At 39.9% G+C, this 12,315-nt stretch overlaps 1 protein-coding gene across 2 annotated transcripts in view; it reads left to right on the forward strand.

Annotated features, from left to right (window-relative positions):
* Positions 1-12,315, forward strand: part of LOC132402167 (uncharacterized protein C1orf21-like) — a 199,529-nt gene that overhangs the window by 99,463 nt on the left and 87,751 nt on the right. The gene's annotated exons all lie outside the window — the stretch shown is intronic.

A 12,315-nucleotide genomic window follows, 5' to 3' on the forward strand; every position in this document is an offset into this window, starting at 1 on the left:
TCTAACTTCGTATTTTTAGCAAGTTTGAATGTGATTTATTCTTATCCCAGTCTAAGTGATTTAAAAATGGCAGTGAATTGTTGAGGTGTTAATACTAATCCTTGTGGAAGATCACCTACCCATTTATTCAATCATCTTTCTTAAGTTCAACAAGTTCAAATGGTTTCTGGAAGTTCCTAAAACTGTGGTGACTGAAAATACTGATAACACTCAGTAGTCTTGACAGCGTCTGAAGAAAAACAAACTGTTAGCATTTCAGATCTGAGACGTGTTGTTGGAACTGGAACTGCTTGATTCATTAGTTTTTAGACAGTCCACTGTCCATACGTGTCCATGCTGGCTAGTTCGAAACAACTGAAAGAATTCAACATTATCAATTTCTCTATATCCTTAATTGTACATGAAAATAATGGTCTATTAATAGATTGTAATATATTTATAGCCTTTTGGGTTCCCACTCAATTTTGTTAAATGGTAAGGATATGCATCACTTTCCAGCCAAAGAGAATAGCCCTCTCAATGAGAAAGGAATGGTTAAAGTTTATATCTGTTGTACAGTTACACTACACTATTTTCCTGCTTGACATGACTAGAAATTGAAGTAGCCACAAAGGTAAACTGATCTCAGAAGTTATGTGGATTTTTTAAGTTCTCAGTGTTGCTATAATGTTGCTATATGATGTGGCTATAATACCCGCAAACTGAATCTTTTAGATTGAGGGAGGAATTACAGATCCTTATTCAATTTGGTAAACATGTAGGTTGGGTGATGGGGTGGAGATGGAGATGTAAAGGACTCCTTCCCTCCACTACCCTGCAGGTCATCCTTGACAAGGTGTAGCACCAGCTTAGCCCCCTGGATCAGGGCCGTGTGAAGCCATGGGGGCAGGTGGCCAGTAGTCGAATAGCACGGGTTGTGGTTATGCGACCACTGATGTCAGGCAGACAGTCTCTGAAGAGTGTTGATAATGGCTGAGGTCACCCGTCTTGTAAAGACATTGCCCAGGAGAAGGCAATGGCAAACTACTTCTGTAGAAAAATTTGCCAAGAACAGTCATGGTCATGGATAGAGAGAAGTACAACAGTGTGAAGGGGGGTGGGGGGTCAAACAATAGATGAATGACCATGATCACTCACATCATACAACACAGCATACAATGATGAAACATCTAGGGATAAAAAAAAACAACTGCTTATACGCCCCACACTGAACACATTGTAATGTAATAACTTCTTTAACTTTGGTCTAAAAGCATAGGAAAAGAGGTTGTAGGAAATAATGGCTTTATCATGCTGAAAGTCAGTAATGTAACATTAGTAGGTTCTGTCCTGTCCTAATTTACCTTACCAACACAGCATTTTCTGTCAGGCAGTAGATGGAGGCTTAGCACATGGAAATGCATGCCAACAAGCAGTTTTATTCCTTAAAATAAAATGGATCTGCTGATAAATTATGTTAGATTGACAAGGTCTTTGTACTTAAACTTTGCAGTGATTTGTACCAATGTAATTACACTGAATCAGGAGGGAGCAGCATGATTAGATAAACAGTTTGTAATGAAAGGTTTCTGCTCCTGAATATTTTTCATTATTTGATGTTCCAAGGGAGAAGTAGCAGAGTTTGGGGATTATTTTATGAGGGCAGAAATTGGTTAACAAGCTGTAATTTGGCTCACCATATCATATAATACTTGGGCGAGATATTTGATAGATTATTTAGTGATGATACTCAATTCCTCTGCAGAGCGAACCAGATAATGCACAAATCCAATAGTTTAATAAATTGTTAAAATTAAAATTATTATACCATTATTAGTGGTAGTGAATTATAATAACAAAAGTAGTAATGCCTCACTGCTGGCATATGGAAGCCCCTTCCCTCCACCCACCTCTCTGTCTCTGATCCCTCTGAGTTTGCTATTGAACTCCATGTATCGTGCTCCTAAAATTGATTAAGCCTCCCTCTGACTTGGTGGTTGGAATTTAATGGAATGGTGCAGTGACAAACAAACAAACCCAGAAGACTCGCGTGGAGCCTTGAGGCTAGCCATCGGCTGAGAAGCACAGTGACCAGTCAATGCCAGAATGTGATTACAGTGAGCACCGGGACCCTGGGGGGGCAGTGCAAGCAGGCAGGCTGGATTAGAAGCATCCTATCAGCTGGCTGTTGTGTAATACTGTTGCTTAATTTTCACCAGCACTTATTCAAAGCTTTACCGTGATCGAGTGAGACAACTGATTAATCACTTCAATTACTGGTAAACATGTTCATTTACTCAGCTTTGATTATGAATATATATGGCATGCATCTTCTGAATTCTAAGGATTAGCTTGGTATTTTTCCTCTTGCTACCTTTGCAGATTCTCAGAATTATTTCTTAACTTTCTGCAAATGAAATGTTTGATGTTATTTTTTTGTGTACGTGAGTAGTTAACTCAGGCAAAGTTCCAGGGATGTTGGTTAGAGCTGCAATAACCAAAAGCAAGTAATTTGGTTCAATTTGGAGATTGAGTGGAGTGTGGATTGGTTTGGCCAATTGGCCTGTTTAAATGCTATTTTTTTAACATCTATCGATCTGCACCCTTTGCAAATGTGTTTGCGCATAGTTTTATCCCAGTGATGCTGTATTTACCATGAAAACCATTGGTGTTTTCAAGGCCATACAAAGGATGAATAATCTGAAATGTGCCCTCACTCTTGACCATTCCCACTAATTTCTGTTTAACTTTGGAACACGAGCATTATGCTGTTCATCAATTCAATTTACCTGCTAGTATTTGTGTGACTGGCTCTTGTCTTGGTAGTGGTTAACACAACACTACTACAGCTCGGGGCATCGGAGCTCAATCCTCTGTAAGGAGTTTGTACGTCCTCCCCACGGAGCCTGTGTGTTCTCCCCGGGTGCTACAATTCCCTCCCATCGTCCAAAGATGTACAGGGTTAGGTTAATTGGTCATTATAAATTGTCCCGTAATGGGGTTGGGGTTGAATCGGGTTCATGGGCGGTGTGGCTCAAAGGGCCAGTAGGTCCAATTCCACTCCGTGTCGCTGAAAAAATAAATGCGTCCAGTTTTGTTTACCCATTGTATGATAGATTGCCCTTGTCAACGTACAACAGAAAATTTGGTCTTGATGTTTGACTCTTGTACACACTTTTGAATATCAGTGCAGAGCCATTTGATGTGTAGTAGTGCATACTGCTGGCATGGAGAGAATGTCTGAAAATTGGTATCCATGGTGTACACTTGATTGTTGCTATGGATTTTCCATTTTGTTTCAAATAGTGAATTCTCTCTCCAAAAATGCTGGAGTGAAACTGGAGCACTTCACTTGAATTGTCCTTTACTCTAATCACATCTTAACGTTGGGACTTCTAATCAGTGCGTTACAAGGAAAGCAATATAGCCCGGAACCTGTATGTACACACGGTGATAAGGATAATTTAGAAAAATGATTAACAAAGCTTGGGATTTTTTTTCCAAATTCATTTAATGACACATCAAAGGTTAATGTTGCCATGGGCGGCTGTGGAGGCCAAGTCATTGGGTGTATCTAAGGCAGAGATAGATAGGTTCTTGATTAGTCAGGGCATCAAAGTGTATGGGGTGAAAACAGGGGAGTAGGAATGACTGGATGAAGTGGATCGGCCCATGATTGAATGGCAGAGTAGACTCAATGGGCCAAATGGCCTACTTCTCCTATATCTTATGGTCTTATGATCTTAATAAAGAAAGTAAAGCTCATAGCATAGGAGATAAATTCCTGTTATGAACAATACAAATATCTATGTTTGTTGAACTCAGCTCAGCATTTAACACAATCATTCCTACAGTTCTGATCGAAAAGCTCCAGAACCTGGACAACTGGATCCTCGGCTTCCCCAACCAGTAGACCACAATCTGTGCAGATCAGAAATACCTTCACTTTGCTGACATTCAACGCTGGTGCACTTCAGGGATGTGTGCTTAGCCCACTGCTCTACTCTCTCTACATCCATGACTGTGTGGTTAGGTACAGCTCAAATGCAATCTCTAAATTTACTGATGATGTAACTGTTGTTTGTAGAATGGTGGTGAGCCGGTGCACAGGAGTGAGATATACCAGCTAGTTGAGTGGTGTTGTAGCAACAACCTTCCACTAATATCGGTGAGACCAAAGAACTGAGTGTGAACTTCAGAAATGGTAAGACGAGGGAACATAAACCGATCCTGATAGAAGGATAAGAAGTGAAAAGAGTGAGCAATTTCAAGTTTCTAAGGTGTCTAAGATCTCTGAGGATCTATCCGGGATCCGACGTGTTGATGCAGCTTCAAAGAAGACACAATAGCGGCTGTATTTATTTAGGAGTTCGAGGAGATGTGGTATGTCAGCAGCCACCCGCAAATTTTATAGATGTATTGTTTAGTGTGGGGTGGGTTTACTGCACAGGTTTGAAATAAGCTAGAGAGAGTTGTAAACTCAGTCAGCTCCATCATGGCCTCCGTAGTAACCAGGATATCTTCAAGGGGCAATGCCTCAAAAAGGCAGCATCCGTCATTAAGGACCCCCATCACCGAGATCATGCCTTGTTCTCATTACTACTATCAGGAAGGAGGTACAGAAGCCTGAAGGGGCACACTCAATGATTCAGGAACAGCTTCTTCCCCTCTGCACTATATATTTAAATTAATTATTACATATATATGTATTTTTTTACTGTAATTCACAATTTTCTATTATTTGTGCTGCAAAGACAGCAAATTTCACGACATATGGCAGTGAAACCTGATGTTGATTCTGAATTCTGTGCTTGGTTAACAGGAAACACAATTAGACATAAATATTTTTTCTGATTGATGTGACATGGTGAATGGTGTGCAAAAGCAACAGCTACAAGGTCAGCTTTAGTTCCATGGATTAAATGCTACATTGCTTGAATAGACAGAAGTTTTCTTTTACTCTGTGTGTGTGTGTGTTACTTTGAATTTCTACCATCTGCAGAATCTCTTTTATTTTACTTAGCTGCTCTGTGACTAATTTAAGTAGAATGGATTGACCACACCCCCTTGATTTGTTATAACAAAGGTATGGGTGGCTGATTTCACTGGTGACTGAAAGTTAGGTAAGAAAATAAATTGTGTAGGAGACAAAAGGAGCCTAGAAAAGGATCTAGATAGGTCAGTTGAATGGACAACGTTCAGACAAATGAAATATGATGTAAAATTCTCCAGTTCTGGCAATTTTTAAAAAAAAATATTTGTGATGGAATTGGTGATTCACAAAAAAATAGAGCTGCAGATAGCAATTATCTAGATGAACACGAATTAGTGAGGCAGGGCAGGTTCTGGACCCAATGCTGGGAGATGGCATAGGTAGGTATCTACTGGTTGGTGTGGACCGATTGGGCTGAATAACCAATTTTGATCCTGCACGGTTCTGTGACTATTTCACCAATGCTCTGGCCGTCCCAGAGCATTACTCACAATACAGTGGCATTCAGGTACAGCAGTAATTAGGGATGTTAACAGAATTCTGTGAATGGGAATTTAATAGAAGCAGAGAGGTGATACTTCAGGTATCTAGCATGTTGGTGAGAGCACATCTGGAGTACTGTGTGCAGTAATAACCTCATTATTTAAAGGAGGATGTTAGTACTTTGGAAACGCACTTCCCAGACGATTTTCTACATTAACACCTGGGATGGGTCTTCTGAGGAAGAGCTGAACAGGTAAAGGGGAAGTCAGTTTCTGGTTTACAAATATGGTGAGTTACAGGTCCAGTGGAAAAGCTTGTGGTAACATCATAGGTGACATGTCCATTCAGACAACAAACCAAACATAAATTTTTACTGGATAGTGAAGAACAAAAGACTTGGTGCAAAGCGCCATGGTTGTGCAAGAGGTAGCCCATAATGTTCTATTGAGAAGATAAAATTAGCAGTGTAAGTTTGTAACATGACACAGTGCAGAACTTTTCCAGTAAACTAACCATATTTAGATCAAGTTATTACAGTGGTTCATTGAGGTAGTACAAGTTAAAACAATAATAAAGAGCAGAATAGTGTGTTGCAATACATGGAAAGTGCAGTGCAGCTAGACAGTAACATGCAAGGTCACAGTGTGGTAGATTGCGAAGTCAAGAGGCCATAAGAAGCAGAATTAAGCCATTTGGCCCATCAAGTTAAGCCGATCGGGCTTAGTTGGTATTGCTCAAAGAGCGAAAGAATTCCTGTCAAATCCAGTGCTTTCGCACAACCAACATCCGAAAAATACGCCTTCTTTAGAAAATTCTTCTGAGACCTTGTGTGAGAAATACCTGCTGCAAGTCTAAAGAAGGGGTTCCTAATGTTTTTTATGCCACGGACCAATGCCGTTAAACGTGGGGTCCATGGACTCCTGGTTGGGAGCCCCTGTTGGAAAGAGACTGCATTTCAAACCATTCTGCTCTGTAGTCTGAAGCTGCAGTCTCGAACAGGATATGCAGCAGGTATTTTGCTTGGAATGTCTCATCGCAAGAATGGGAGGTATTGAAGATATGAAAGTTCCTAATCTTGCAATGCATGCAGTAGAATTGAAAGCTCATTCTGATAGAATGCAGGAAGGTCAATGAGGATCAAAGTTTAATGAAGATGCACATCAACTAATTAAAGATGCAGAAGCACCCTTGAATTGGGAAGCCTGATTCATTCCGCATGACTCAAATAGTTCTGTCCAGAACTGATTAGTCTCTAGAAGTTGATTGTCCCTGTTTCATTACCTTGGCTTCTTTAATTCCAATAATTAAATGCAACGTTGCTTGAATGGACAGAAGTTTTCTTTTCCTTTCTGTGTGTGTTACTTTGGATTTCTACCATCTGCAGAACCTTGTATTTTACTTAACTGTATTGAAGAATTTACGTGGAAAAGATTGAGGGAGTTCAGTTTGGAGGCCAACTGTCCAAACTTTCCTGTAATTTGACAGAAGCTGGTGTGTACGCAACAGTGTTATTTTGGGCTGCAGAGAACACTTGGAGAAATTATGAAAGCAAGCTCAATGTTGCATATGTCAAGCTAAATAATTAAGAAACTGACTTAATCAAATAGGGTGTATGCTGTTGGCTTATGAAAATTTGCTAGGATATTATCCAGAGTTAAACCAGCTCAAAATTACTGCAAAGTATAAATCATCTGAAGCAGCTCTAATGCTGCAGTGTAAAGAGGCCTAGAAGAGCCAAATTGCAGGTTTTAATCCTGTATTTAGGCGTGGGTGATTAAGGCCTTCTTTAGTAAAACAGTATTTTGCAGGAGACCAATGCAATTAGTATACGTGGAAAGGAATGGCTTGTGTTCAGGTAATGTGGGTTGTAATTTTGGATTATGTTTGGAGGTCACGCTCCATTTTTTGAGATTTGTTGATGGAGCAAATAGCACATAGTCAGTATTCAGGGATCAGCTCGATGAAACAAGTTTTCTCCATAATGCATTCTAAAGGTCACATAACTGTTAAGCTTTGAGGGATGCAGCAGTCTCTGCCATTGCGAAAGAACTAATGGAAGTTCCAACACATTTTACACACCTAAAGTAAATTAACCCTTTTGAGCCTGAGACATCCATCAGTTCATCAGTTCTACCTGAAAAATGTAAAACAATCATTTATGAGGGTGTATGTCATAAATACTGATTTTTCAAGTAGGTGCTGCATAAACATGGTGTATACAACTTGTAACTTGTTTTAATATAATCTTAAAAAGTGGTCTAAAATCAGAGATGTAAGCAGAACTGAAAACAAAAAGTTAAGTGCACTTTAAAAGTCAGATGGTTGATGAATCGTTTATTTTCCTCTCCCTCTCCCTGGCTCCTCCTCCTCCTTGCCTTTATCCTATCCTAACCTTCCCTATCAGATTCTTTCTTCTCCACTCTTGACCTTTCCCATCCATCTGGCTTCACATACCCCTTTTCAGCTAGCCTCATTTTTTTACCTCACACCTTTTTATTCCGGCATCTTCCCCCTTCCAGTCCTTCCTTGTGTCAACTGTTTATTCATTTCCGTAGATGCTATCTGACCTGCTGAGTTCCTCCAGCGATTTCTGCGTTTTTGGTTGATGAACAAACAACTTTTTAATGAAGTATAAATACCACCAGACTAGACATGCCTATGCATCATCCTGATGAAGATGGCAGAGTCTGTCATCAAATCATTGGTCAAAATCGATACCTATACCCAGTTGGGAGCCCAAGAAGAGTTCATTCGTCGTATACACCAGGAAAGCACTAGATCTGTTTTCAACTTTTTTACAGGTTGTTAATCTCATGGGTGCAATGCTTAAAATCTATAAATTTGAAAATAGGTACCTATAACATGACAGCATTCTGATAGTTGAACTTTTGCAAATGTCACTTGTGCTGGGAGGTGAGCTGTAAGCTCATATTCAAATACTTCCCCTATGGAAGATCTAAAAACGAAGCACTGCAAAAATTCTGCTGTTCACCGCGTCCTCTATTGTGAAGGAGAAAAGGCGTCGCAATTTGAATCAAGTTTCCCTGTTTTGTTTTTGATGTAAGAGTGGTCTGCAGCGAAGATCTTTCTGCAGAGGGTGTTAAAACATGGAATTTTTGACAAATAAGTAGACGTCTATACTTTTTACAGCATAGTAAAACAACAAATGTTGCAATTTTGAGGCAGAAGTGCATAAAACTGATAATGCAGAACTATGGTGAAAGTGTGCAGCTTTGGGATGAGTTTCAGATTGCTGTTATAAAGATGTAGCAGAGAATAAGGTGAGTGGGACATTGATACAGAGTTTTTAAATGGATTATTGAAGTTTCAGATAATTGGTGGAATTACTGATTTTTATCTCAGATTCAAATGGATCAGTAAACTGTTAGCAACATGTTTTTTTTAGGTCAAGCTTTTAGTTTACCTATTACTGCTCTGCTTGTGTGCTACTTGCCTTTCTCTGTAAATAAATCTGACAATTGTATCTTAATGGGATTTATATTTTTTAAACTGACTCCTCACTCCTATTAGCTTTTGTTTTGCAGGCAAGAACTGTGATGTTTGAGTGTAATTCAGAAAAGTCTTTTTCAAGCCTAGTCCAGTTTCTGACAGAAGCTAAAGAAAGGAGACATTGGCAATTTCTAAAATAAAAATCAAATGTTCCTGTGTATTCTGTATTTGAATTGACTTTATTACTTAAATCCTTAATATACACAAGGAGGAAATATCTTTACGTTATGTCTCCATCTAAATGTATAGTAAATTTATAGTAATTTATAATAAATAGTATGTACAACAGGACAGTCAGTATAACATAGAAATACAATTGTGTCAGCGTGAATTAATCAGTCTGATGGACTGGTGGAAGAAACTGGCCTGGAGCCCGTTGGTCCTGGCTTTAATGCTACGGTACCGTTCCCAGATGGTAGCAGCTGGAAGAGTTTGTGGTTGGGATGACTCGGGTCCCCCATGATCCTTTAGGCACTTTTTACTCACCTGTTCTTTGTAAATGTCTGGAATAGTGGGAAGTTCACATCTGTGGATGTGCTGGGCTGTCCGCACCACTCTCTGCAGAGTTCTGTGGTTGAGGGAGGTACTATTTCCATACCAGACAGTGATGCAACCAGACAGGATGCTCTCAGTTGTGCCCCTGTAGAAAGTTCTTTCTTGAGAGGTGATTTGAAATTGTTTTTCAAATTACAGGAATAAGATCACAGCTTTTGTCAATGTTTGCTTTTTACAAAAGACATCCATGAGTAAGTTTATGAAATTTGTTTTTTGGAAATTTCAGGATGCCAGGAGCTATTGTTGGTTTAGAAGCGATGTACAGGGAGTCAGAAAATGCATCATACCTTTTAAGGTCATCAGGAAGACTGCCCTTCAAATTAATAGCTTTTTGATCAATGAAGAACCAATAATATTCACTCGGTAGCTGTGAGTGGAAAAAAGATGAACTGCAATGATATAATTGAAGGAAGAACATTTCAGCTTTTCTTAAACGCAAAGTACACTGCAGATGCTGGGGTCAAAGCAACACGTACAAACAAGCTGGAGGAACTCATCAGGTCGGGCAGCATCCGTGGAAATGAGCAGTCAGCGTTTCGGGCCGAGAAACATTGAATTCTCCAACTTCCGGTAATTCCCTCCCTCTCCCTTCCCCCATCCCACTCTGCCTCCTCCTCCAGCTGCCTATCACCTCTCTCATGATTCTGCCTCCTTCTACTACCCATAGTGCTTTCCCCTTACATTCCTTCTTCACCTTTCCTGCCTATCCCCTCCCTGCTTCCCCTGCCCCACCCCTTGATCTTCCCCCTTACTGGTTTTTCACCTGGCACCTGTCAGCTTTCTCCTTCCAACCCTCCCCCCACCTGCTTTATAGGGCCCCTGCCCCCCTCCCTGTTCATTCCTGATGAAGGGTCTCGGCCCGAAAAGTTTAATGCTCGTTTCCACGGATGTTGCCTGACCTGCTGAGTTGTCTGCTTTTCTTAAACCTGTTACAATTGGTGGTGCAGTAGAAGTGGAGACATTAAGTTTTACTGTGTTCTCAGACAGAAAAGTCAGAAGCAAATAGTGCAATTTTAAAAATTTATAGTGCTGTGCAAAAATATTCAAATATATGTACAACTAGGGTGCCTAAGACTTTTGCACGGTACTAGAGTAATTTTATGTATTACCATTTAGACTTTTCCCTGCAAACCTTGGTAATGTTTGTGACAAGCATGGTGAAAGGTTTCACCAGGACATTGTGGTGATGGAGAAATACTATCAGGGCAACTGGAGTCCATCATTGCTGGCCGATTGTTGTTGGACACTAAAGCGAGAGCCTCGGACACTGAGTACAAGTGAAATCGTCAACAAAGCATTCTTAGCTTAGTTGAACTATTGCAAAGCATCAGCACCATTGTGCAATTAAACGCATTATATTCAATAAAAGTTAATTTCTGTGTTGCAAGTAGTCAGAAGTTGTTTGTGTCCAGCTTCAAGTGGTCTGTCATAAATGAAAAATATTCTGATGACACAACATTTTTGAAAAGAATTGTTGTCCAGGTTATTGCTCCATGGAGTTTGTACTTTACTGGGTGTTCTTGTATTTTTAATCAATTAAGTTTATTTAGTGAAAACTCTGATCTAACACTAATCTAAAGTGGATGAAGTGCATTAGTAATGTTAATCCAGTTAACATATCACCGAAAGACAACATATTCACTAATCTTCAAATCAGTTTAATTTATCACTGAGGGCACAGCTTCTTTATAATATCTTACAGGAGTTACTGCTGTGTACTACACAGTGCTTAACGAGAAAGCTGAAGCTGGTTTACTATTTAGTGGAAGGTTTATTTCAGTTGGCAACTTGGTGATCATAAGGTGCTAAAAATCTCAGAGTATTTTTGATATTCTCATGAGTTCATTTGCACCAGTCAGTCCCAAAAGTGGGGTGAATTTATTTGTAGCAATTCAACTTGTGATCTGCTGCAACAACTTCTAGATTGACATATCCCATGCACCACTTCAAACATGCATTACTTTAATCTGTCTGAAGGCAGAAAATAAATATTTGATGCAAAAGTATTAGCTGTTTTTATTGTGCAGAATATGAACTTGAAGGCAACAGTTGTATTTTGCCTCTGCATCTTATCTTGACCTTTAAGCGCAAGATAGAATGTGCTAAATTTGTCCAGGGTTATGGACATGCACAGCAGTCCCACTGTCATTAGAAGCAAAGAGCACATTCATCCCAGCATGTCAGTCTTGTTGTATTGATCTTTGGCCAGGACATGAGGATTTCTCCCTCTAACTTCATGTCCAGTTCTCTTTCTCATTTACTAGCTCACAGAAAGAAACCACCTGATCCATGCCAGCACTCAACGGTGCAGTCCCATCAGTCATGTTGCACTCTTGGTGCCTTGTAACCGATTCTCTGTCACATGCTCGTGAACTCCCCTTCTAATAGTTATCCAGGAAAATGAGCAATAATTTAGTGGCCGTTTTGGGGTGCGGGAGAAAACAGAAGCACCCAAGGGAAACTCTCTAAGTGACAATAAAGATGTGGAAAATTCCACGGCATCAGATTTCATGATGGATCCAGATCCCTGGAGTTAGGAGTTGCCAATACTAAGTGTTAGACTACATGACATCTCTTTCAGAAGATCTTACTCAATCTAAGTTGTACTGCACCTGTATTTTCCCAGAAGTTTCTATCCATGATCATATTTTAATCAAATATCCCATCCTTCAGCCAAAGAGTTCAGTACAATGACCTTGCTGCTCAGACACTTATAGCAACATCCATCAGCTGAAGCTGTGCAGTTGCAGCTGCAGTGAGCATGGACAACCGTAAAAATATTATATCATCTTCTT

The sequence above is a fragment of the Hypanus sabinus genome, chromosome 11, assembly GCF_030144855.1.
Source record: "Hypanus sabinus isolate sHypSab1 chromosome 11, sHypSab1.hap1, whole genome shotgun sequence".
Taxonomy (NCBI): Eukaryota; Metazoa; Chordata; class Chondrichthyes; order Myliobatiformes; family Dasyatidae; genus Hypanus; species Hypanus sabinus.